The sequence below is a fragment of the Oncorhynchus mykiss genome, chromosome 20 (genome assembly GCF_057628025.1).
Source record: "Oncorhynchus mykiss isolate SJ-2025 chromosome 20, ASM5762802v1, whole genome shotgun sequence".
In the NCBI taxonomy this organism is placed as follows: Eukaryota; Metazoa; Chordata; class Actinopteri; order Salmoniformes; family Salmonidae; genus Oncorhynchus; species Oncorhynchus mykiss.
This window is the reverse complement of record NC_143041.1, coordinates 44912072-44939946: the sequence shown is the minus strand read 5'-3', so window position 1 is coordinate 44939946 and position 27875 is coordinate 44912072.

The following is a 27875-nucleotide window of genomic DNA, read 5'->3' as shown; positions in this document are numbered from 1 at the left end:
GGCAGGGTTGAGGGTGCAACCCAATCTGCAAAGATCCACAGTGGCATCTGTAATGCGAATTTTCCATCATGCAAACAGGTGAGAGTTACATCCTTACAGTAAATGAAAACATTACAGGAATCTATTTTGTATTGCAATTATAGAATATTTACACAGATATATATTACAGTAAGTTTGACTGTAAAATATATTTTTACAACAGGACCCAAAGGCCCCCAACAGGGGGAAGAGGAAAAATATTTTCAGATGCGCAGGAAAATGCTATTGTTGACATGGTTGTTGTCAACAATGCAATAAAACTGCGGGAGATTCAAGATAGAGTGCTGGCTGATAATGATATATTTGAAAATGTTAATTCTGTCAGCACAACAACTATTGCTCGAGTCCTAAAGAAACACCAAGTTACAATGAAACAGTTATACACTGTACCGTTCGAGAGAAACAGTGAACGGGTAAAAGAGCAAAGATACCAATATGTCCAGGTAAGACGTCTGAGGTTACGTACACAGCTATACAAAATATTTACAGTAAAAAAAAAACACTAGCATTTCTACAGTAAAACTGTGCACTTACTGTTTTTCAGAGAGTAATGGAGGTGGAAGCACTGGAAAGACCACATTCATTTGTATTTATCGATGAAGCTGGATTTAACCTTGCCAAAACACGGCGCAGAGGAAGGAATGTTATAGGTCAAAGGGCCACTGTGGAGGTTCCAGGCCAAAGGGGGGGAAATATCACCATGTGTGCTGCAATGGCCAATGATGGTTTGCTTCTCAACACACCACTCATTGGCCCATACAACACAGAAAGGCTTATAGCTTTCCTAGAACAGCTCTATGCTCAGCTAGTGCCAGCAGAACAGGGGGAGCCAGTAAGAAACCCCCAAGTTTTTGTCATAGTTTGCGATAACGTTGCTTTTCACCACTCTGCAGCTGTCACAGATTGGTTTGCAGCACATCACAGATTTATGGTTTTGTACCTGCCTGCATATTCACCCTTCCTCAACCCAATAGAGGACTTTTTCTCTGCCTGGAGGTGGAAAGTGTTTGGTCACCACCCACATGACCAAATGTCTCTTTTGGAAGCCATGCGTGCTGGATGTGAGGACACGAGTCCAGAGGACTGCCAGGGATGGATAAGGCACTCCAGAAGGTTCTTCCCCAGGTGCATGGCAAGATAAAACATTAGATGTGATGTTGAAGAAAACCTGTGGCCTGATGCTAGAGAGAGGTAGGATTAGCCCCTCAATTATTTGTTTGAATTACAGTATGTACTTTTAGTTAATTTTTTTTCTCATTACTGTAATTCCGTAAATTACTACAGACTATTGAAGCAAACTGCTAATTTTCATTTACCTTAAAGAATTGTTATGTTCTAAAAAAAATAATAAATCATGTGAAAGAATGTCACTCTTTTCTTTGAAGAAAATATTACTTTGTATGAAGTCACTGAAATTGTTCAAAAGTTTGTATTTTCTGTATTGGTGTTTGATGCTAGTGTTTTTACTCTCAGTGTGTTCTGAGTGACAGTGTGTGTTATCTCAGTGAGGGTTGTGCATAGTGTTTGGCTGCACTGAGCGTGTTTTGAGCCATGTGTTAAGAGTTGTGTTTCTTGGAATGAGTTTTGCAGGTGATGTGAACTGTTTAGCTCAGTTGACTGTTGGTAGTGCAGACTGTAGTTAGAGTTTTGCACATGTGACTCCATTTGTGCCCACTGTCGTTTAGCAATCGAAAAAAACTGTAATAGATAGACAATGAGTAACGATAACTCGTCTATATACACGGAGTACCAGTACAGAGTCCATGTGGAGGCTATATACAGGGGGTACCAGTACAGAGTCCATGTGGAGGCTATATACAGGGGGTACCAGTACAGAGTCAATGTGGAGGCTATATACAGGGGGTACCAGTACAGAGTCAATGTGGAGGCTATATACAGGGGGTACCAGTACAGAGTCCATGTGGAGGCTATATACAGGGGGTACTGGTACAGAGTCAATGTGGAGGAACGCCGAGCAGTTGCCATACTAAGTGGTGATAAAGCCAGTCAATATGCTCTCAATGGTGCAGCTGGAGAAACTTTTGAGGATTTGAAACGCCTGTGTTGGTGTGTTTGAACCATGATAGATCCTTATTGATGTGGACACTTGAAGCTCTCTACTCACTCCACCACAGCCCCATCGATGTGAATGGGGGCATGCTCAGCCCTCTACTTCCTGTTGTCCATGATCAGCTCCTTTGTGTTGTAGACGTTGAGGGAGTGCCGAAGTCTCTGACCTCCTCCCTATAGGTTTCCTCATCGTCGTCAGTGATCAGTCCTCCCACTGTCGTGGCGTCGGCAACTTAATGATGGGTGAGTACAGGAGGGGATTGTGAGGGGATTGTGTGTTGTTGCCTACCCTCACCACTTTTGGGCGGCCCGTCAGGAAGTCCAGGATCCAGTTGCAGAAGGAGGTGTTCAGTCCCAGGGTCCTTAGCTTAGTGATGAGCTTCATGGGTACTTCATGGGTGTTGAATACTGAGCTGTAGTCAATGAATAGAATTCTCATATAGGTGTTTTTTTTTGTCCAGGTGTGAAAGGGCAGTTTGTATTTGTAATAGAGATTGCATCATCTGTGGATCTGTTGGGGCGGTATGCGTATTGAGGCCCCCGTGTTGAGGGTCAACTCAAGTCCTTCTGCTTACCCGACCAAGAATTCCTTCCAATCAAATGCCGGCCATTTTACCTACCAAGAGAATTCTTGTCAGTTACAGTCACAGCTGTGTACATTCCCCCTCAAGCGAACACCAAGACAGACCGCACTACCCTCTGGGAGAGCATTACGGTTGATTCAAATCAAATCAAATTTATTCATATAGCCCTTCGTACATCAGCTGATATCCCAAAGCCTAGCCTAAAACCCCAAACAGCAAGCAATGCAGGTGTAGAAGCACAGTGGCTAGGAATAACTACGTAGAAAGGCCAAAACCTAGGAAGAAACCTAGTGAGGAACCAGGCCATGTGGGGTGGCCAGTCCTCTTCTGGCTGTGCCGGGTGGAGATTATAACAGAACATGGCCAAGATGTTCAAATGTTCATAAATTATGATTTGACTTGATTAGAGTGGGGTCTGGGGTTTCTGGGATAATGGTGTTGATGTGAACCATGACCAGCCTTTCAAAAGCACTTCATGACTACATTTGTGAGTGCCACAGGGCGATAGCCATTTAGGCAGGTTACCTTGGTGTTCTTGGGCACAGAGATTATGGTGGTCTGCTTGAAACATGTAGGTATTACAGACTGGGTGAGGGAGAGGTAGAAAATGTCAGTTAAGGCACTTGCCAGCTGGTCAGCACATGCTCTGAGTACACATCCTGGTAATCTGTCTGGCCATGCGGCTTTGTGAATGTTAACCTGTTTAAAGGTCTTACTCACATCGGCTATGGAGAGCCCGATCAGACAGTCGTCCGGAACAGCTGGTGCTCTCGTGCATAGTTCAGTGTCAGCATCTCTGTGGAACGCTTTCCACTCCTTGTAGAGAGTCCAGCCTCGAATGAAGGTGTTCCTTATGTTTGGTATACTCAGTGTATATGGGCTCTGGAGGCCTGAGGAGGCCTGTGGAGGGTTGTAAATGTCTGTGATGGCTGTGGATGGCTGTGGAGGCCTGTGAGGGCTGTGTAGTAGTAATCTGAGGCTTGTTAGAGGGACATTAACACCTGGATTCCATGGTAATCTATTTGGTGTTGGAGACACTATGTCTATTGTCTGCTCAACAATGGCATCAAATGAAGAGAAGAAGAGAGGAGGGGATGAGAGGGCCCCTTCTCTCTCATGGCTCTTGCTCCCTCCCTCTGTCTCTCGCTTAACTCTCGCTCGTCTCATCCTCTCTCAATCTCTCCCTGCTGTCTCCATGCTCTCTCTTTCTTCCCCTCGCTCGGCTCCACCCCCTCTCCCTTTCCCCCCTCTCTCTCCCCCCTCTCTCTATCTCTCCCTCTCTCTCTTTCGCTCTCTCTCTCTCTCGCTCTCCCCCTCTTTCTCCCCTCTTTCTCTCTCCCCCTCTCTCTTCCTTTCTCTCTCTCTCTCTCTCAATTCAATTCAATTCAATTCAAGGGGCTTTATTGGAAACATGTGTTTATGGGAAACATGTGTTAACATTGCCAAAGCAAGTGAGGTAGACAATATATTAAAGTGAAATAAACAATAAAAATAAACAGTAAACATTTAACATACAGAAGTTTCAAAACAATAAAGCCATTTCAAATGTCATATTATGTATATATAAAGTGTTGTAACGATGTACAAATGGTTAAAGTACAAAAGGGAAAATAAATGAACATAAATATGGGTTGTATTTACAATGGTGTTTTGTTCTTCACTGGTTGCCCTTTTCTCGTGGCAACAGGTCACAAATATGGCTGCTATGATGGCACACTGTGGAATTTCACCCAGTAGATATGGGAGTTGATCAAAATCGGGTTTGTTTTCAAATTCTTTGTGGATCTGTATAATCTGAGGGAAATATGTGTCTCTAATATGGTCATACATTGGACAGGAGGTTAGGAAGTGCAGCTCAGTTTCCACCTCATTTTGTGGGCAGTGAGCACATAGCCTGTCTTCTCTTGAGAGCCATGTCTGCCTACGGCGGCCTTTCTCAATAGCAAGGCTATACTCACTGAGTCTGTACATAGTCAAAGCTTTCCTTAATTTTGGGTCTGTCACAGGGCTGACATTTTAGGGCCAAATAGCATTCTAGTTTGCTCTGTTTTTTTGTTAATTCTTTCCAATGTGTCAAGTAATTATCTTTTTGTTTTCTCATGATTTGGTTGGGTCTAATTGTGTTGCTGTCCTGGGGCTCTGCAAGGTGTGTTTGTGTTTGTGAGCAGAGCCCCAGGACCAGCTTGCTTAAGGGACTCTTCTCCAGGTTCATCTCTATGTATAAGTGGACATCTATAAGTACCTAGGTGTCTGGCTAGACTGCAAACTCTCCTTCCAGACTCATATCAAACATCTCCAATCGAAAATCAAATCAAGAGTCGGCTTTCTATTCCGCAACAAAGCCTCCTTCACTCACGCCGCCAAGCTTACCCTTGTAAAACTGACTATCCTACCGATCCTCGACTTCGGCGATGTCATCTACAAAATGGCTTCCAACACTCTACTCAGCAAACTGGATGCAGTCTATCACAGTGCCATCCGTTTTGTCACTAAAGCACCTTATACCACCCACCACTGCGACTTGTATGCTCTAGTCGGCTGACCCTCGCTACATATTCGTCGCCAGACCCACTGGCTCCAGGTCATCTACAAGTCCATGCTAGGTAAAGCTCCGCCTTATCTCAGCTCACTGGTCACGATGGCAACACCCATCCGTAGCACGCGCTCCAGCAGGTGTATCTCACTGATCATCCCTAAAGCCAACACCTCATTTGGCCGCCTTTCGTTCCAGTACTCTGCTGCCTGTGACTGGAACGAATTGCAAAAATCGCTGAAGTTGGAGACTTTTATCTCCCTCACCAACTTCAAACATCAGCTATCTGAGCAGCTAACCGATCGCTGCAGCTGTACATAGTCTATTGGTAAATAGCCCACCCATTTTCACCTACCTCATCCCCATACTGTTTTTATTTATTTATTTTTCTGCTCTTTTGCACACCAATATCTCTACCTGTACATGACCATCTGATCATTTATCACTCCAGTGTTAATCTGCAAAATTGTAATTATTCGCCTACCTCATGCCTTTTGCACACATTGTATATAGACTCCCCCTTTGTTTTCTACTGTGTTATTGACTTGTTAATTGTTTACTCCATGTGTAACTCTGTGTTGTCTGCTCATACTGCTATGCTTTATCTTGGCCAGGTCGCAGTTGCAAATGAGAACTTGTTCTCAACTAGCCTACCTGGTTAAATAAAGGTGAAATAAAAATAAATAAAAATAAATATGTAGGTGACAACTTTGTTATTGAAGGTTTGGGAATTTAACGTCTCTTTTCTGGATTTTGATAATTACCAGGTATCGACCTAATTCTGCTATGCATGTGTAACGGATGTGAAACGGCTAGCTTAGTTAGCGGTGGTGCTACTGTAACGGATGTGAAACGGCTAGCTTAGTTAGCGGTGGTGCTACTGTAACGGATGTGAAACGGCTAGCTTAGTTAGCGGTGGTGCTACTGTAACGGATGTGAAACGGCTAGCTTAGTTAGCGGTGCGCGCTAAATAGCATTTCAATCAGTGACGTCACTTGCTCTGAGACCTTGAAGTAGTGGTTCCCCTTGCACTGCAAGGGCCGCGGCTTTTGTGGAGCGATAGGTAACGATGCTTCGTGGGTGACTGTTGTTGATGTGTGCAGAGGGTCCCTGGTTCGCGCCCGGGTATGGGCGAGGGGACGGTCTAAAGTTATACTGTTACACATGCATTATTTGGTGTTTTACGTTGTACACAGATTATATTTTTGCAGAATTATGAATGCAGAGTCTCGATTTGGTGTTTGTCCCATTTTCTGAATTCTTGGTTGGTGAGCGGAACCCAGACCTCACAACCATAAAGGGCAATAAGGTTCTATAACTGATTCAAGTATCTTTATATACAGTATATTAGGATCTGGCTATATTAATATATATATCCTAATAGATCCCAATAGATCCTAATTGGTATGTCGAATTTTATGTTCCTTTCGATGTCATAGAATGCCCTTCTTGTCGTGTCTCTCAGATCGTTCACAGCTTTGTGGAGCTGATGTTTAGGCCGTAGTATGTGTAGTTGTTTGTGTGCTCTATGACAACGGTGTCTAGATGGAATTTGTATTTGTTGTCCTGGCGACAAAAAGGTCTGTCAGGGCTCAGGTCTGTCAGGGCCCAGGTCTGTCAGGGCCCAGGTCTGTCCTGGCCCAGGTCTGTCAGGGCCCAGGTCTGTCAGGGCCCAGGTCTGTCCTGGCCCAGGTCTGTCAGGGCCCAGGTCTGTCAGGGCCCAGGTCTGTCCTGGCCCAGGTCTGTCAGGGCCCAGGTCTGTCCTGGCCCAGGTCTGTCCTGGCCCAGGTCTGTCAGGGCCCAGGTCTGTCAGGGCCCAGGTCTGTCCGGGCCCAGGTCTGTCCGGGCCCAGGTCTGTCAGGGCCCAGGTCTGTCAGAGCCCAGGTCTGTCCGGGCCCAGGTCTGTCCGGGCCCAGGTCTGTCCGGGCCCAGGTCTGTCAGAATCTGTGCAGAATATCTCAGTGCTGCTGTGGGCCCTCCTTGATTAGTGACAGAAGCTCCAGATCATCAGCAAACAGTAGACATTTGACTTCAGATTCTAGTAGGATGAGGCCGGCTGCTGCAGACTCTCTCTCTATCTTCCCCTCTCTCTCTCTCTTTTTCTCCATTTCTCTCTATCGCTCTAACTCTTTCTCTTTGCTTTGAACGTCATTCTTTTGATCATGTCTGTTATCCCGTCTCCTCCCTTCATATTGACGCTGGAAAATGGCAACAGAGGAATCATCTGAAAGAAGGGATGCAACTTGTCATCCGGCAGCCACTGCTGTTGAGTGTTTGAAAAGCCTGCGGGAAAATATATTGTTAGGCTTAAACAAGCACAAACATAGACAAACATGCACACACACACACACACACACACAGAGACAGACAGACAGACAGACAGACAGACAGACAGACAGACAGACAGACAGACAGACAGACAGACAGACAGACAGACAGACAGACAGACAGACAGACATGCACAGACAGACAGACATGCACAGACAGACATGCAGACATTCAGACAGGCAGACATGCAGACATTCAGACAAGCAGACATGCAGACATGCAGACATGCAGACATAGACAGACAGACATGCAGACATTCAGACAGGCAGACATGCAGACATGCAGACATAGACAGACAGACATGCAGACATGCAGACATAGACAGACAGACATGCAGACATTCAGACAGGCAGACAGACATGCAGACAGACAGACAAAACCCGTTTCACATAGAAACACGGGATTTTCATCGTTATTAACAAATATTGTTATTGTTATGTTATTAACAATGAAATTATATGTGTTTCTGAAGGGATGGGCAACGTAAACTATGTGTTTCTGAAGGGAAGGGCAACGTAAACTATGTGTTTCTGAAGGGAAGGGCAACGTAAACTATGTGTTTCTGAAGGGAAGGGCAACGTAAACTATGTGTTTCTGAAGGGAAGGGCAACGTAAACTATGTGTTTCTGAAGGGAAGGGCAACGTAAACTATGTGTTTCTGAAGGGAAGGGCAACGTAAACTATGTGTTTCTGAAGGGAAGGGCAACGTAAACTATGTGTTTCTGAAGGGAAGGGCAACGTAAACTATGTGTTTCTGAAGGGAAGGGCAACGTAAACTATGTGTTTCTAAAGGGAAGGGCAACGTAAACTATGTGTTTCTAAAGGGAAGGGCAACGTAAACTATGTGTTTCTGAAGGGAAGGGCAACGTAAACTATGTGTTTCTGAAGGGAAGGGCAACGTAAACTATGTGTTTCTAAAGGGAAGGGCAACGTAAACTATGTGTTTCTGAAGGGAAGGGCAACGTAAACTATGTGTTTCTGAAGGGAAGGGCAACGTAAACTATGTGTTTCTGAAGGGAAGGGCAACGTCTGTCCTAGTTACACCTCAGGTTATACACTAGTTACACCACAGGTGACACCACAGGTTACACACTAGTTACACCACAGGTTACACCTCAGGTTACACACTAGTTACACCTCAGGTTATACACTAGTTACACCACAGGTGACACCACAGGTTACACACTAGTTACACCACAGGTTATACACTAGTTACACCACAGGTTATACACTAGTTACACCACAGGTTACACACTAGTTACACCACAGGTTACACCACAGGTTATACACAGATTACACACTAGTTACACCACAGGTTACAACACAGGTTACACACTGGTTACACCACAGGTTACAACACTGGTTACACCACAGGTTACAACACTGGTTACACCACAGGTTACACCGCTGGTTACACCACAGGTTACACAACTAGTTGCACCACAGGTTACACCATAGGCCTGTTTCCTCTCTTCACCAGCTCCTCCCCATCCCCTCTTCTTCCCCTCTCCTCTCCGCTCCACTCTTCTCCTCTGTCTCTCTCCTCCTCTCCCCTTCCCTTACTTACTTCCTGTTTCACATCTGTGATTTTCCTGTCAGTCTGTCTGTCAGTCTCGCTCCCTCTCGTTGTGATCCGTAATGTGGTTATTAAGTGGGAGGGAGGGAGGGAGGGAGGGAGGGAGGGAGGGAGGGAGGGAGGGAGGGAGGGAGGGAGGGAGGGAGGGAGGGAGGGAGGGAGGGAGGGAGACAGAGAGAGAGAGAGAGAGAGAGAGAGAGAGAGAGATCAAGCCTTTTCTGTGTCTGATGTTTTAGTGATCCCACCAGCAGCATTGCCACTTTTATCTAATGGCAGTGGCTTTACTTCAGGTTCAACTGGGGACAATCACTGCTCTGAAAACCGGCCTTATTCTGCAAGAGTTCATTAACTTTTAATAGAGATATGTGCAGCGCCTAAATTAATGTAAGAGTGAGTGTTACTGATGTGTTTTTGTGTGTGGGTGTGGGTAGATATTATACTCTAGTCAACCCTAGTCAGCCCTTCAAACTGCACTGCACACTGACAACATGGAGACAAAACCCATCAGTGAGACAAGAGTGAGTCGTAGAAAAGGGGGAGGGAGGGGGAGATAGAGGGAGGGATAGAGGTGGAGAGAGAGGGGGAGATAGAGGTGGTGAGAGAGAGGGGGAGAGAGAGAGAGAGAGAGAGAGAGAGTGATAGAGAGAGAGGGTGGGATAGAGAGCGAGAGAGGAGAGGGAGGGATAGAGGTGGAGAGAGAGGGGGAGATAGAGGTGGTGAGAGAGAAGGGGGGAGAGAGAGAGAGAGAAAGAGAGAGTGATAGAGAGAGAGGGAGGGATGGAGAGCGAGAGAGGAGAGGGGGGGATAGAGAGAGAGGGAGGGATGGAGAGCGAGAGAGGAGAGGGAGGGATAGAGAGAGAGGGAGGGATAGAGAGTGATAGAGAGAGAGGGATAGCGAGTGATAGAGAGAGAGGGAGGGATAGAGAGTGATAGAGAGAGAGGGAGGGATAGAGAGTGATAGAGAGAGAGGGAGGGACATAGAGTGATAGAGAGAGAGGGAGGGACAGAGAGTGATAGAGAGAGAGGCAGGGACAGAGAGTGATAGAGAGAGAGGGAAGGATAGCGAGTTAGAGAGAGAGGGAGGGATAGAGAGTGATAGAGAGAGAGGGGGGATAGAGAGAGAGAGAGAGAGAGAGAGAGAGAGAGAGAGAGAGAGAGAGAGAGAGAGAGAGAGAGAGAGAAAGAGAGGGATAGAGAGTGATAGAGAGAGAGGGAGGGATAGAGAGAGAGATAGAGTTGGAGAGACAGGGGGAAATAGAGAGAGGGGGAGTGAGAGTATTTGAGAGTAATAGAGGTGGAGAAATAAAGGGGTGAGAGAGGGGGAGAGAGATTTTGTGAGAAAGTGTGAGATAGATGGAGAGAGAGAGAGATAGTGGGAGAGACTCAGGCATAAGTCAAATCTATATGCAGACAAGCAGAAAATTACCTTCTCTTCTGTCCATTCATTTAGGAGACAGAAGGTAATCTGGTTTTGGGCTTCTGTTGTTCAGCAATAATTTACTGTATCACCAATGTAATGTTGAACCAGACAGAGAGAGAGTCTCTCGTTCAGTTGATTCCTCTGTTGAGAGAGGTCATGAGCAGATGAGGAAGAGACACACAGAGAGGAAGAGACACAGAGAGGTCATGAGCTCCTGCATTTTTCAGCATGTTCTTAAAAAAATATATAGATTTAGAGTTAGATAAACTTGGATTTTTTTTTTTGTCAGGAACATATACAGGATACAACATAACTTTCACTCCAAATCAAAACTCGAAGCCTACAAACTGGTTTTGGACTGAATTACGGAATTATCTGGAAGGTTTACCAACTACCAAAGATTATTATTCCCAAACTATACAGCAAATGCTCTGGAAAACAAAAAACAGAAACGTGAAAACACCATCCAACCTGGAACTGTGAGTGAGTAATGTTTAGTCTGAAGCTATATTTTATATTTAAAAGCCAAGAAGAAGAATACATTAGAATTCAATATTTTACTTTATAAGGACTGAATTCTAAATTAACGCTACCAAGCTTGCTAGGACAAAGAGATAACAACTTCAATAAGCACTGATGTGTCAATTGAGAGGTGTCAAAGACTTTTAGCCCAACGATGGCAGGAGAATCAGACAGGCTACTCCATCAAATGCAGAGGGCTTTGAAGCTGCCTCCCACTGTTCAGAGGTAATTAAAATACAGTACCTTCCTCATGTAAAAAATGATAAGGCAAGAAAAGAGTTTCTTATGGAAAATCAAGATACTTTTTGCAGTGCTATATTAACCAGACCATCCCCTGGCATGGAGCTACATTAACCAGACCATCCCCTGGCATAGATCTACATTAACCAGACCATCCCCTGGCATGGAGCTACATTAACCAGACCATCCCCTGGCATGGAGCTACATTAACCAGACCATCCCCTGGCATGGAGCTATATTAACCAGACCATCCCCTGGCATGGAGCTACATTAACCAGACCATCCCCTGGCATGGAGCTACATTAACCAGACCATCCCCTGGCATGGAGCTACATTAACCAGACCATCCCCTGGCATGGAGCTACATTAACCAGACCATCCCCTGGCATGGAGCTACATTAACCAGACCATCCCCTGGCATGGAGCTACATTAACCAGACCATCCCTTGGCATGGAGCTACATTAACCAGACCATCCCCTGGCATGGAGCTACATTAACCAGACCATCCCCTGGCATGGAGCTATATTAACCAGACCATCCCCTGGCATGGAGCTATATTAACCAGACCATCCTCTGGCATGGAGCTACATTAACCAGACCATCCCCTGGCATGGAGCTACATTAACCAGACCATCCCCTGGCATGGAGCTCCATTAACCAGACCACCCCCTGGCATGGAGCTACATTAACCAGACCATCCCCTGGCATGGAGCTACATTAACCAGACCATCCCCTGGCATGGAGCTACATTAACCAGAACATCCCCTGGCATGGAGCTATATTAACCAGACCATCCCTGGCATGGAGCTATATTAACCAGACCATCCCCTGGCATGGAGCTATATTAACCAGAACATCCCCTGGTACAGTGCTATATTAACCAGACCATTCCCTGGTACAGTGCTATATTAACCAGACCATCCCCTGGCATGGAGCTATATTAACCAGACCATCCCCTGGCATGGAGCTATATTAACCAGAACATCCCCTGGCATGGAGCTACATTAACCAGACCATCTCCTGGCATGGAGCTATATTAACCAGACCATCCCCTGGTACAGTGCTATATTAACCAGACCATCCCCTGGCATGGAGCTACATTAACCAGACCATCCCCTGGCATGGAGCTACATTAACCAGACCATCCCCTGGCATGGAGCTACATTAACCAGACCATCCCCTGGCATGGAGCTATATTAACCAGACCATCCCCTGGCATGGAGCTATATTAACCAGACCATCCCCTGGCATGGAGCTACATTAACTAGACCATCCTCTGGCATGGCACAGTGCTATATTAACCAGACCATCCCCTGGCATGGAGCTACATTAACCAGACCATCCACTGGCATGACACAGTGCTACCACTGCTGGCTTTCTTCTGAAGCTAAGCAGGGTTGGTCTTGGTCAGTTCCTGGATGGGAGACCAGATGCTGCTGGAAGTGGTGTTGGAGGGCCAGTAGGAGGCACTCTTTCCTCTGGTCTAAAAAAAAAATATCCCAATGCCCAAGGGCAGTGATTGGGGACATTGCCCTGTGTTGGGTGCCGTCTTTCGGATGGGACGTTAAACGGGTGTCCTGACTCTCTGAGGTCATTAAAGATCCCATGGCACTTATCGTAAGAGTAGGGGTGTTAACCCCGGTGTCCTGGCTAAATTCCCAATCTGGCCATCAAACCATCACTGTCACCTAATAATCCCCAATTTACAATTGGCTCATTCATCCCCCTCCTCTCCCCTGTAACTATTCCCCAGGTCGTTGCTGCAAATGAGAATGTGTTCTCAGTCAACTTACCTGGTAAAATAACGGATAAATTAAAATTAAAACATTAAATTAACCAGACCATCCCCTGGCACAGTGCTATATTAACCAGACCACCCCCTGGCACAGTGCTATATCAACCAGACCATCCCCTGGCATGGCACAGTGCTATATTAACCAGACCATCCCCTGGCATGGTGCTATATTAACCAGACCATCCCCTGGCATGGCACAGTGCTATATTAACCAGACCATCCCCTGGTACAGTGCTATATTAACCAGACCATCCCCTGGCACAGTGCTATATTAACCAGACCATCCCCTGGCCTGACACAGTGCTATATTAACCAGACCATCCCCTGGCATGATGCTATATTAACCAGACCATCCCCTGGCACAGTGCTATATTAACAAAACCATCCCCTGACACAGTGCTATATTAACCAGACCACCCCTTGGCACAGTGCTATATTAACCAGACCATCCCCTGGCATGACTCAGTGCTACATTAACCAGACCACCACCTGGCACAGTGCTATATTAACCAGACCATCCCCTGGCATGGCACAGTGCTATATTAACCAGACCATCCCCTGACACAGTGCTATATTAACTAGACCATCCCCTGGTACAGTGCTATATTAACCAGACCCTCCCCTGGCACAGTGCTATATTAACCAGACCACCCCCTGGCACAGTGCTATATTAACCAGACCATCCCCTGGCACAGTGCTATATTAACCAGACCATCCTCTGGCACAGTGCTATATTAACCAGACCATCCCCTGGCATGGCACAGTGCTATATTAACCAGACCATCCCCTGGCACAGTGCTATATTAACCAGACCATCCCCTGGCATGGCACAGTGCTATATTAACCAGACCATCCCCTGGCATGATGCTATATTAACCAGACCATCCCCTGGCATGATGCTATATTAACCAGACCATCCCCTGGCATGGCACAGTGCTATATTAACCAGACCATCCCCTGGCATGGCACAGTGCTATATTAACCAGACCATCCCCTGGCATGATGCTATATTAACCAGACCATCCCCTGGCATGGCACAGTGCTATATTAACCAGACCATCCCCTGGCATGGCACAGTGCTATATTAACCAGACCATCCCCTGGCATGGCACAGTGCTATATTAACCAGACCATCCCCTGGCATGGCACAGTGCTATATTAACCAGACCACCCCCTGGCACAGTGCTATATTAACCAGACCATCCCCTGGCACAGTTCTATATTAACCAGACCATCCCCTGACATGACACAGTGCTATATTAACCAGACCATCCCCTGGCATGGCACAGTGCTATATTAACCAGACCATCCCCCTGCACAGTGCTATATTAACCAGACCACCCCCTGGCACAGTGCTATATTAACCAGACCATCCCCTGGCACAGTGCTATATTAACCAGACCATCCCCTGGCATGGCACAATGCTATATTAACCAGACCATCCCCTGGCACAGTGCTATATTAACCAGACCATCCCCTGGCACAATGCTATATTAACCAGACCATCCCCTGGCACAGTGCTATATTAACCAGACCATCCCCTGGCACAGTGCTATATTAACCAGACCATCCCCTGGCATGACTCAGTGCTACATTAACCAGACCATCCCCTGACACAGTGCTATATTAACCAGACCATCCCCTGACACAGTGCTATATTAACCAGACCATCCACCTGCACAGTGCTATATTAACCAGACCACCCCCTGGCACAGTGCTATATTAACCAGACAAACCCCTGGCACAGTGCTATATTAACAAGACCATCCCCTGACATGGCACAATGCTATATTAACCAGACCATCCCCTGGCACAGTGCTACATTAACCAGACCATCCCCTGGCACAGTGCTATATTAACCAGACCATCTCCTGGCATGGCACAGTGCTACATTAACCAGACCATCCCCTGGCACAGTGCTATATTAACCAGACCATCCCCTGGCACAGTGTTATATTAACCAGACCATCCCCTGGTACAGTGCTATATTAACCAGACCATCCCCTGGCACAGTGCTATATTAACCAGACCATCCCCTGGCACAGTGTTATATTAACCAGACCATCTCCTGGCACAGTGCTATATTAACCAGACCATCCCCTGGCACAGTGCTATATTAACCAGACCATCCCCTGGCACAGTGCTATATTAACCAGACCATCCCCTGGCATGATGCTATATTAACCAGACCATCCCCTGGCATGGCACAGTGCTATATTAACCAGACCATCCCCTGGCATGGCACAGTGCTATATTAACCAGACCATCCCCTGGCATGGCACAGTGCTATATTAACCAGACCATCCCCTGGCATGGCACAGTGCTATATTAACCAGACCACCCCCTGGCACAGTGCTATATTAACCAGACCATCCCCTGGCACAGTTCTATATTAACCAGACCATCCCCTGACATGACACAGTGCTATATTAACCAGACCATCCCCTGGCATGGCACAGTGCTATATTAACCAGACCATCCCCCTGCACAGTGCTATATTAACCAGACCACCCCCTGGCACAGTGCTATATTAACCAGACCATCCCCTGGCACAGTGCTATATTAACCAGACCATCCCCTGGCATGGCACAATGCTATATTAACCAGACCATCCCCTGGCACAGTGCTATATTAACCAGACCATCCCCTGGCACAATGCTATATTAACCAGACCATCCCCTGGCACAGTGCTATATTAACCAGACCATCCCCTGGCACAGTGCTATATTAACCAGACCATCCCCTGGCATGACTCAGTGCTACATTAACCAGACCATCCCCTGACACAGTGCTATATTAACCAGACCATCCCCTGACACAGTGCTATATTAACCAGACCATCCACCTGCACAGTGCTATATTAACCAGACCACCCCCTGGCACAGTGCTATATTAACCAGACAAACCCCTGGCACAGTGCTATATTAACAAGACCATCCCCTGACATGGCACAATGCTATATTAACCAGACCATCCCCTGGCACAGTGCTACATTAACCAGACCATCCCCTGGCACAGTGCTATATTAACCAGACCATCTCCTGGCATGGCACAGTGCTACATTAACCAGACCATCCCCTGGCACAGTGCTATATTAACCAGACCATCCCCTGGCACAGTGTTATATTAACCAGACCATCCCCTAGTACAGTGCTATATTAACCAGACCATCCCCTGGCACAGTGCTATATTAACCAGACCATCCCCTGACACAGTGCTATATTAACCAGACCATCCCCTGGCACAGTGTTATATTAACCAGACCATCTCCTGGCACAGTGCTATATTAACCAGACCATCCCCTGGCACAGTGCTATATTAACCAGACCATCCCCTGGCACAGTGCTATATTAACCAGACCATCCCCTGGCATGGCACAGTGCTATATTAACCAGACCATCCCCTGGCATGGCACAGTGCTATATTAACCAGACCATCCCCTGACACAGTGCTATATTAACCAGACCACCCCTTGGCACAGTGCTATATTAACCAGACCATCCCCTGGCATGACTCAGTGCTACATTAACCAGACCATCCTCTGGCACAGTGCTATATTAACCAGACCATCCCCTGGCATAGTGCTATATTAACCAGACCATCCCCTGACACAGTGTTATATTAACCAGACCATCCCCTGGCATAGCACAGTGCTACATTAACCAGACCATCCCCTGGCATAGTGCTATATTAACCAGACCATCCCCTGACACAGTGTTATATTAACCAGACCATCCCCTGGCATGGCACAGTGCTATATTAACCAGACCATCCCCCTGCACAGTGCTATATTAACAAGACCATCCCCTGGCATGGCACAGTGCTATATTAACCAGACCATCCCCCTGCACAGTGCTATATTAACCAGACCACCCCCTGGCACAGTGCTATATTAACCAGACCATCCCCTGGCACAGTGCTATATTAACAAGACCATCCCCTGACACAGTGCTATATTAACCAGACCACCCCTTGGCACAGTGCTATATTAACCAGACCATCCCCTGGCATGACTCAGTGCTACATTAACCAGACCATCCCCTGGCACAGTGCTATATTAACCAGACCATCCCCTGGCATGGCACAGTGCTACATTAACCAGACCATCCCCTGGCATAGTGCTATATTAACCAGACCACCCCCTGGCATGGCACAGTGCTACATTAACCAGACCATCCCCTGGCATAGTGCTGTATTAACCAGAACATCCCCTGACACAGTGTTATATTAACCAGACCACCACCTGGCACAGTGCTATATTAACCAGACCATCCCCTGGCACACTGCTATATTAACCAGACCATCCCCTGGCACAGTGCTATATTAACCAGACCATCCCCTGGCACAGTGCTATATTAACCAGACCACCCCTTGGCACAGTGCTATATTAACCAGACCATCCCCTGGCACAGTGCTATATTAACCAGACCATCCCCTGGCACAGTGCTATATTAACCAGACCACCCCCTGGCACAGTGTTATATTAACCAGACCATCTCCTGGCACAGTGCTATATTAACCAGACCATCTCCTGGCACAGTGCTATATTAACCAGACCATCCCCTGGCACAGTGCTATATTAACCAGACCATCCCCTGGTACAGTGTTATATTAACCAGACCATCCCCTGACACAGTGCTATATTAACCAGACCACCCCTTGGCACAGTGCTATATTAACCAGACCATCCCCTGGCATGACTCAGTGCTACATTAACCAGACCATCCCCTGGCACAGTGCTATATTAACCAGACCATCCCCTGGCATAGTGCTATATTAACCAGACCATCCCCTGGCATGGCACAGTGCTATATTAACCAGACCATCCCCTGGCATGGTGCTATATTAACCAGACCATCCCCTGGCACGGCACAGTGCTATATTAACCAGACCACCCCCTGGCACAGTGCTATGTTAACCAGACCACCCCCTGGCACAGTGCTATGTTAACCAGACCATCCCCTGGCACAGTGCTATATTAACCAGACCATCCCCTGGTACAGTGCTATATTATCCAGACCACCCCCTGGCACAGTGCTATATTAACCAGACCATCCCCTGGCATGGCACAGTGCCATATTAACCAGACCATCCCCTGGCACAGTGCTATATTAACCAGACCATCCCCTGGCACAGTGCTATATTAACCAGACCCTCCCCTGGCACAGTGCTATATTAACCAGACCATCCCCTGGCACAGTGCTATATTAACCAGACCATCCCCTGGCACAGTGCTATATTAACCAGACCATCCCCTGGCACAGTGCTATATTAACCAGACAATCTCCTGGCATGTCACAGTGCTATATTAACCAGACCACCCCCTGGCACAGTGCTATATTACCCAGACCATCCCCTGGCACAGTGCTATATTAACCAGACCATCCCCTGGCATGGCACAGTGCTATATTAACCAGACCATCCCCTGGCACAGTGCTATATTAACCAGACCACCCCTTGGCACAGTGCTATATTAACCAGACCATCCCCTGGCACAGTGCTATATTAACCAGACCATCCCCTGGCATGGCACAGTGCTATATTAACCAGACCATCCCCTGGCACAGTGCTATATTAACCAGACCACCCCTTGGCACAGTGCTATATTAACCAGACCATCCCCTGGCATGTCACAGTGCTACATTAACCAGAACATCCCCTGGCACAGTGCTATATTAACCAGACCACCCCCTGGCACAGTGCTATATTAACCAGACCACCCCCTGGCACAGTGCTATATTAACCAGACCACCCCCTGGCACAGTGCTATATTAACCAGACCACCCCCTGGCACAGTGCTATATTAACCAGACCACCCCCTGGCACAGTGCTATATTAACCAGACCATCCCCTGGCACAGTGCTATTTTAACCAGACCACCCCCTGGCACAGTGCTATATTAACCAGACCACCCCCTGGCACAGTGCTATATTAACCAGACCACCCCCTGGCACAGTGCTATATTAAACAGACCACCCCCTGGCACACTGCTATATTAACCAGACCATCCCCTGGCACAGTGCTATATTAAACAGACCACCCCCTGGCACAGTGCTATATTAACCAGACCATCCCCTGGCACAGTGCTATATTAACCAGACCACCCCCTGGCACAGTGCTATATTAACCAGACCATCCCCTGGCATGGCACAGTGCTATATTAACCAGACCACCCCCTGGCACAGTGCTATATTAACCAGACCATCCCCTGACACAGTGCTATATTAACCAGACCATCCGCTGGCATGGAGCTATATTAACCAGACCATCCCCTGACACAGTGCTATATTAACCAGACCATCCCCTGGCATGGCACAGTGCTATATTAACCAGACCATCCCCTGGCATGGCACAGTGCTATATTAACCAGACTATCCCCTGGCATGACACAGTGCTAAATTAACCAGACCATCCCCTGGCATGGAGCTACATTAAACAGACCATCCCCTGGCACAGTGCTATATTAACCAGACCACCCCCTGGCACAGTGCTATATTAACCAGACCATCCCCTGGAACAGTGCTATATTAACCAGACCATCCCCTGGCACAGTGCTATATTAACCAGACCATCCCCTGGCATGGCACAATGCTATATTAACCAGACCATCCCCTGGCACAGTGCTATATTAACCAGACCATCCCCTGGCACAGTGCTATATTAAACAGACCACCCCCTGGCACAGTGCTATATTAACCAGACCATCCCCTGGCATGACTCAGTGCTACATTAACCAGACCATCCCCTGACACAGTGCTATATTAACCAGACCATCCCCTGACACAGTGCTATATTAACCAGACCATCCACCTGCACAGTGCTATATTAACCAGACCATCCCCTGGCACAGTGCTACATTAACCAGACCATCCCCTGGCACAGTGCTATATTAACCAGACCATCTCCTGGCATGGCACAGTGCTACATTAACCAGACCATCCCCTGGCACAGTGCTATATTAACCAGACCATCCCCTGGCACAGTGTTATATTAACCAGACCATCCCCTAGTACAGTGCTATATTAACCAGACCATCCCCTGGCACAGTGCTATATTAACCAGACCATCCCCTGACACAGTGCTATATTAACCAGACCATCCCCTGGCACAGTGTTATATTAACCAGACCATCTCCTGGCACAGTGCTATATTAACCAGACCATCCCCTGGCACAGTGCTATATTAACCAGACCATCCCCTGGCACAGTGCTATATTAACCAGACCATCCCCTGGCATGGCCCAGTGCTATATTAACCAGACCATCCCCTGGCATGGCACAGTGCTATATTAACCAGACCATCCCCTGACACAGTGCTATATTAACCAGACCACCCCTTGGCACAGTGCTATATTAACCAGACCATCCCCTGGCATGACTCAGTGCTACATTAACCAGACCATCCCCCTGCACAGTGCTATATTAACCAGACCATCCCCTGGCATGGCACAGTGCTATATTAACCAGACCATCCCCCTGCACAGTGCTATATTAACCAGACCACCCCCTGGCACAGTGCTATATTAACCAGACCATCCCCTGGCACAGTGCTATATTAACCAGACCACCCCCTGGCACAGTGCTATATTAACCAGACCAACCCCTGGCACAGTGCTATATTAACAAGACCATCACCTGGCATGGCACAATGCTATATTAACCAGACCATCCCCTGGCAGAGTGCTATATTAACCAGACCATCCCCTGACACAGTGCTATATTAACCAGACCACCCCTTGGCACAGTGCTATATTAACCAGACCATCCCCTGGCATGACTCAGTGCTACATTAACCAGACCATCCTCTGGCACAGTGCTATATTAACCAGACCATCCCCTGGCATAGTGCTATATTAACCAGACCATCCCCTGACACAGTGTTATATTAACCAGACCATCCCCTGGCATAGCACAGTGCTACATTAACCAGACCATCCCCTGGCATAGTGCTATATTAACCAGACCATCCCCTGACACAGTGTTATATTAACCAGACCATCCCCTGGCATGGCACAGTGCTATATTAACCAGACCATCCCCCTGCACAGTGCTATATTAACAAGACCATCCCCTGGCATGGCACAGTGCTATATTAACCAGACCATCCCCCTGCACAGTGCTATATTAACCAGACCACCCCCTGGCACAGTGCTATATTAACCAGACCATCCCCTGGCACAGTGCTATATTAACAAGACCATCCCCTGACACAGTGCTATATTAACCAGACCACCCCTTGGCACAGTGCTATATTAACCAGACCATCCCCTGGCACAGTGCTATATTAACAAGACCATCCCCTGACACAGTGCTATATTAACCAGACCACCCCTTGGCACAGTGCTATATTAACCAGACCACCCCCTGGCACAGTGCTATATTAACCAGACCATCCCCTGGCACAGTGCTATATTAACAAGACCATCCCCTGACACAGTGCTATATTAACCAGACCACCCCTTGGCACAGTGCTATATTAACCAGACCATCCCCTGGCATGACTCAGTGCTACATTAACCAGACCATCCCCTGGCATAGTGCTATATTAACCAGACCATCCCCTGGCATGGCACAGTGCTACATTAACCAGACCATCCCCTGGCATAGTGCTGTATTAACCAGAACATCCCCTGACACATTGTTATATTAACCAGACCACCACCTGGCACAGTGCTATATTAACCAGACCATCCCCTGGCACACTGCTATATTAACCAGACCATCCCCTGGCACAGTGCTATATTAACCAGACCATCCCCTGGCACAGTGCTATATTAACCAGACCACCCCTTGGCACAGTGCTATATTAACCAGACCATCCCCTGGCACAGTGCTATATTAACCAGACCATCCCCTGGCACAGTGCTATATTAACCAGACCACCCCCTGGCACAGTGTTATATTAACCAGACCATCTCCTGGCACAGTGCTATATTAACCAGACCATCTCCTGGCACAGTGCTATATTAACCAGACCATCCCCTGGCACAGTGCTATATTAACCAGACCATCCCCTGGTACAGTGTTATATTAACCAGACCATCCCCTGACACAGTGCTATATTAACCAGACCACCCCTTGGCACAGTGCTATATTAACCAGACCATCCCCTGGCATGACTCAGTGCTACATTAACCAGACCATCCCCTGGCACAGTGCTATATTAACCAGACCATCCCCTGGCATAGTGCTATATTAACCAGACCATCCCCTGGCATGGCACAGTGCTATATTAACCAGACCATCCCCTGGCATGGTGCTATATTAACCAGACCATCCCCTGGCACGGCACAGTGCTATATTAACCAGACCACCCCCTGGCACAGTGCTATGTTAACCAGACCACCCCCTGGCACAGTGCTATGTTAACCAGACCATCCCCTGGCACAGTGCTATATTAACCAGACCATCCCCTGGTACAGTGCTATATTATCCAGACCACCCCCTGGCACAGTGCTATATTAACCAGACCATCCCCTGGCATGGCACAGTGCCATATTAACCAGACCATCCCCTGGCACAGTGCTATATTAACCAGACCATCCCCTGGCACAGTGCTATATTAACCAGACCCTCCCCTGGCACAGTGCTATATTAACCAGACCATCCCCTGGCACAGTGCTATATTAACCAGACCATCCCCTGGCACAGTGCTATATTAACCAGACCATCCCCTGGCACAGTGCTATATTAACCAGACAATCTCCTGGCATGTCACAGTGCTATATTAACCAGACCACCCCCTGGCACAGTGCTATATTACCCAGACCATCCCCTGGCACAGTGCTATATTAACCAGACCATCCCCTGGCATGGCACAGTGCTATATTAACCAGACCATCCCCTGGCACAGTGCTATATTAACCAGACCACCCCTTGGCACAGTGCTATATTAACCAGACCATCCCCTGGCACAGTGCTATATTAACCAGACCATCCCCTGGCATGGCACAGTGCTATATTAACCAGACCATCCCCTGGCACAGTGCTATATTAACCAGACCACCCCTTGGCACAGTGCTATATTAACCAGACCATCCCCTGGCATGTCACAGTGCTACATTAACCAGAACATCCCCTGGCACAGTGCTATATTAACCAGACCACCCCCTGGCACAGTGCTATATTAACCAGACCACCCCCTGGCACAGTGCTATATTAACCAGACCACCCCCTGGCACAGTGCTATATTAACCAGACCACCCCCTGGCACAGTGCTATATTAACCAGACCACCCCCTGGCACAGTGCTATATTAACCAGACCATCCCCTGGCACAGTGCTATTTTAACCAGACCACCCCCTGGCACAGTGCTATATTAACCAGACCACCCCCTGGCACAGTGCTATATTAACCAGACCACCCCCTGGCACAGTGCTATATTAAACAGACCACCCCCTGGCACACTGCTATATTAACCAGACCATCCCCTGGCACAGTGCTATATTAAACAGACCACCCCCTGGCACAGTGCTATATTAACCAGACCATCCCCTGGCACAGTGCTATATTAACCAGACCACCCCCTGGCACAGTGCTATATTAACCAGACCATCCCCTGGCATGGCACAGTGCTATATTAACCAGACCACCCCCTGGCACAGTGCTATATTAACCAGACCATCCCCTGACACAGTGCTATATTAACCAGACCATCCCCTGGCATGGAGCTATATTAACCAGACCATCCCCTGACACAGTGCTATATTAACCAGACCATCCCCTGGCATGGCACAGTGCTATATTAACCAGACCATCCCCTGGCATGGCACAGTGCTATATTAACCAGACTATCCCCTGGCATGACACAGTGCTAAATTAACCAGACCATCCCCTGGCATGGAGCTACATTAAACAGACCATCCCCTGGCACAGTGCTATATTAACCAGACCACCCCCTGGCACAGTGCTATATTAACCAGACCATCCCCTGGAACAGTGCTGTATTAACCAGACCATCCCCTGGCACAGTGCTATATTAACCAGACCATCCCCTGGCATGGCACAATGCTATATTAACCAGACCATCCCCTGGCACAGTGCTATATTAACCAGACCATCCCCTGGCACAGTGCTATATTAAACAGACCACCCCCTGGCACAGTGCTATATTAACCAGACCATCCCCTGGCACAGTGCTATATTAACCAGACCATCCCCTGGCACAGTGCTATATTAACCAGACCATCCCCTGGCACAGTGCTATATTAACCAGACCATCCCCTGGCACAGTGCTATATTAAACAGACCATCCCCTGGCACAGTGCTATATTAACCAGACCATCCCCTGGCACAGTGCTATATTAACCAGACCATCCCCTGGCATGGCACAATGCTATATTAACCAGACCATCCCCTGGCACAGTGCTATATTAACCAGACCACCCCCTGGAACAGTGCTATATTAACCAGACCATCCCCTGGCACAGTGCTATATTAACCAGACCATCCTCTGGCACAGTGCTATATTAACCAGACCATCCCCTGGCATGGCACAGTGCTATATTAACCAGACCATCCCCTGGCACAGTGCTATATTAACCAGACCATCCCCTGGCATGGCACAGTGCTATATTAACCAGACCATCTCCTGACACAGTGCTATATTAACTAGACCATCCCCTGGCACAGTGCTATATTAACCAGACCATCCCCTGGCATGGCACAGTGCTATATTAACACACTACCCCTCTGTTAAGAGGTGGGGTGTTAGCGATGGGTGGAATCTCAGGGCACTAGACAACGAGGACTCTGAGTCAGCTAATATAAATCTCCACAAGTCAGGAACAGTATTGATACAGGGCAACCCCAAACAGTTTCAGCTGGACTTTTACCTAATCAAAGAGTTAGCCCAGCAGGAGAAGCTCACCCTCTTCATTACTTAACCCCACAGACGAGCAACCCCAAGCGAAAAGTCAACCTCCCAGCCTAGAGCACTACTCCCTCATTGAAATGAAGGATCAATTCACCCAGCTGGAGGTAAGGCAGGTGGAGCTGGAACAGCAGGTGATGACACTCCAGTCAGCACAGACCCAGACAACAGTCCAGCACAACAACACTCTCTTAACCAGACCCGGAGTGCTGGAGGTGGAGAGAGACATATCTACACTCTGGACTGTGGTGAGACAACATAAACAGGAGATAGGGCAGGTGCAGGAGCAGGAGAAGAACAGAGCACTGGAGGAGAGGATCAGACTGCTGGAGGAGAGGGTGAGGGGACTGGCGTGTGAAAGAGAACAACCTACTAGAGGTGGCCACTCCCACAGAGAAGCCAGCAGAACAGCCCACCTCAGACTCTGACCATAGCGTCGACATCACAGCAGAACAGATAAATGAATAACCCTCTCAAATGATCTCACCCCCCGTCAGGCACCCTGATAGTACTCCTGACAACCTTTTTGTACTTTAACCATTTGCACATCGTTGCAACAGTGTATATATACATAATATAACATGTGAAATGTCTTCATTCTCTTGGATCTTCTGTAAGTGTAATGTTCACATGTATTGTTTATTTCACTTTTGTACATTATCTACTTCACTTGCTTTGGCAATGTTAGCATATGTTTCCCATGCCAATAAAGCCCCTTGAATTGAATTGAATTGAATTGAGAGCGGGGAGCGATGGAGAGTGATAGAGTTGGCGTGAGAGAGGGGGAGAGAGCGATAGAGAGAGTGTTTCACGTTCGTTGTACGGAGGAGACCAAGGCGCAGCGTAAGATGAATACATACTAATGAAGACGAACACTTAACAAACTATGCAAAACAACAAACGTGCCGCTATAATAATACTAGTGCAGACACATGCAACTAACCATAGACAATAACCCACGAAATACCCAAAGAAGATGGCTGCCTAAATATGGTTCCCAATTAGAGACAACTATAAACAGCTGCCTCTAATTGAGAACCAATCTAGGCAACCATAGACATACATAAACACCTAGATAGTAGAACGACCCCATAAACATACAAAAAACCCTAGACTGTACAAAAACACATACATCACCCATGTCACACCCTGACCTAACCAAAACAATAAAGAAAACAAAGAATACTAAGGTCAGGGCGTGACAGAGTGTGAAAGAGAGGAAGAGAGAAAGAGAGCGAGAGAAAGTGTGAGAGAGATGGAGAGAGCGATAAAGCGAGAGAAAGTGAGAGTGAGAGCGATGGAGAGAGAGAAAGTGTGAGAGAGATGGAGAGAGCGACAAAGCGAGAGAAAGTGAGAGTGAGAGAGATGGAGAGAGAGAAAGTGTGAGAGAGATGGAGAGAGCGATAAAGCGAGAGAAAGTGAGAGTGAGAGAGATGGAGAGAGAGAAAGATAGGGGGAGAGAGACTCAGGCATAAGTTAAATCCATATGCAGACAAGCAGAAAATTACCTTCTCTTCCATGCATTCATTTAGGAGACAGAAGGTAATCTGGCTTTGGGCTTCTGTTGTCCAGCAATAATTTACTGTATCACCAATGTAATGTTGAACCAGACAGAGAGAGAGTCTCTCTGTCAGTTGATTCCTCTGTTGACATTTTTCCAAGCTAAAATTGTAGGAATAGATGGGAGAGAGAGAGTTTGGGTCTGGGAACCCACACCAATATGAACACTCAAACAGCAAAGCAGATCTCATGGGCATCTGAATCAACCCAAATGACCCACTTCTACTGTAGCCTTCACAGGGGTGTTCAGGCTAACCAAGCCTTCCCAGGGGTGTTCAGGCTAACCAAGCCATCCCAGGGGTGTTCAGGCTAACCAAGCCTTCCCAGGGGTGTTCAGGCTAACCAAGCCTTCCCAGGGGTGTTCAGGCTAACCAAGCTTTCCCAGGGGTGTTCAGGCTAACCAAGCCTTCCCAGGGGTGTTCAGGCTAACCAAGCCTTCCCAGGGGTGTTCAATAACGTTTCAAACGTCACTCGCTCTGAGACTTGGAGTAGTTGTTCCCTTTGCTCTGCAAGGGCCGCGGCTTTTGTGGAGCGATGGGTAACGCTGCTTCGAGGGTGGCTGTTGTCGATGTGTTCCTGGTTCGAGCCCAGGCAGCGACGAGGAGAGGGTTGGAAGCTATACTGTTACACTGGCAATACTAAAGTGCCTATAAGAACATCCAATAGTGAAAGGTGTATGAAATACAAATCGTATAGAAAGAAATAGTCCTATAATTCCTATAATAACTACAACCTAAAACCTCTTACCTGGGAATATTGAAGTCTCATCTTAAAAGGAACCACCAGCTTTCATGTTCTCATGTTCTGAGAAAGGAACTTAAACGTTAGCTTTCTTACATGGCACATATTGTACTTTTACTTTCTTCTCCAACACTTTGTTTTTGCATTATTTAAACCAAATTGAACATGTTTCATTAATTTATTTGAGACTAAATTGATTTTATTGGTATATTATATTAAGTTAAAATAAGTGTTCATTCAGTACTGTTGTAATTGTCATTATTACAAATAAATAAATAAAATCGATTAATCGGTATCGGCTTTTTTGGTCCTCCAATATTCGTATCGGTATTGGCGTTGAAAAATCATAATGGGTCGACCTCTAGTCTAGGCTAACCAAGATAGTAAGGCTAACCAAGATAGTAAGGCTAACCAAGATAGTAAGGCTAACCAAGATAGTAAGGATTTTATGGCTTCTGGATCTGCCAACTGCTAATGTGGACAGGAGAATGCTATCGTCCCGAAGGCTGTCCCATGATCTACTGTCCCAACAATGTGGTGAAGTCTCCTTCCCCTCATTTCTCTCTTTCACCTTCATCCCCAGAAAAGAACAGCA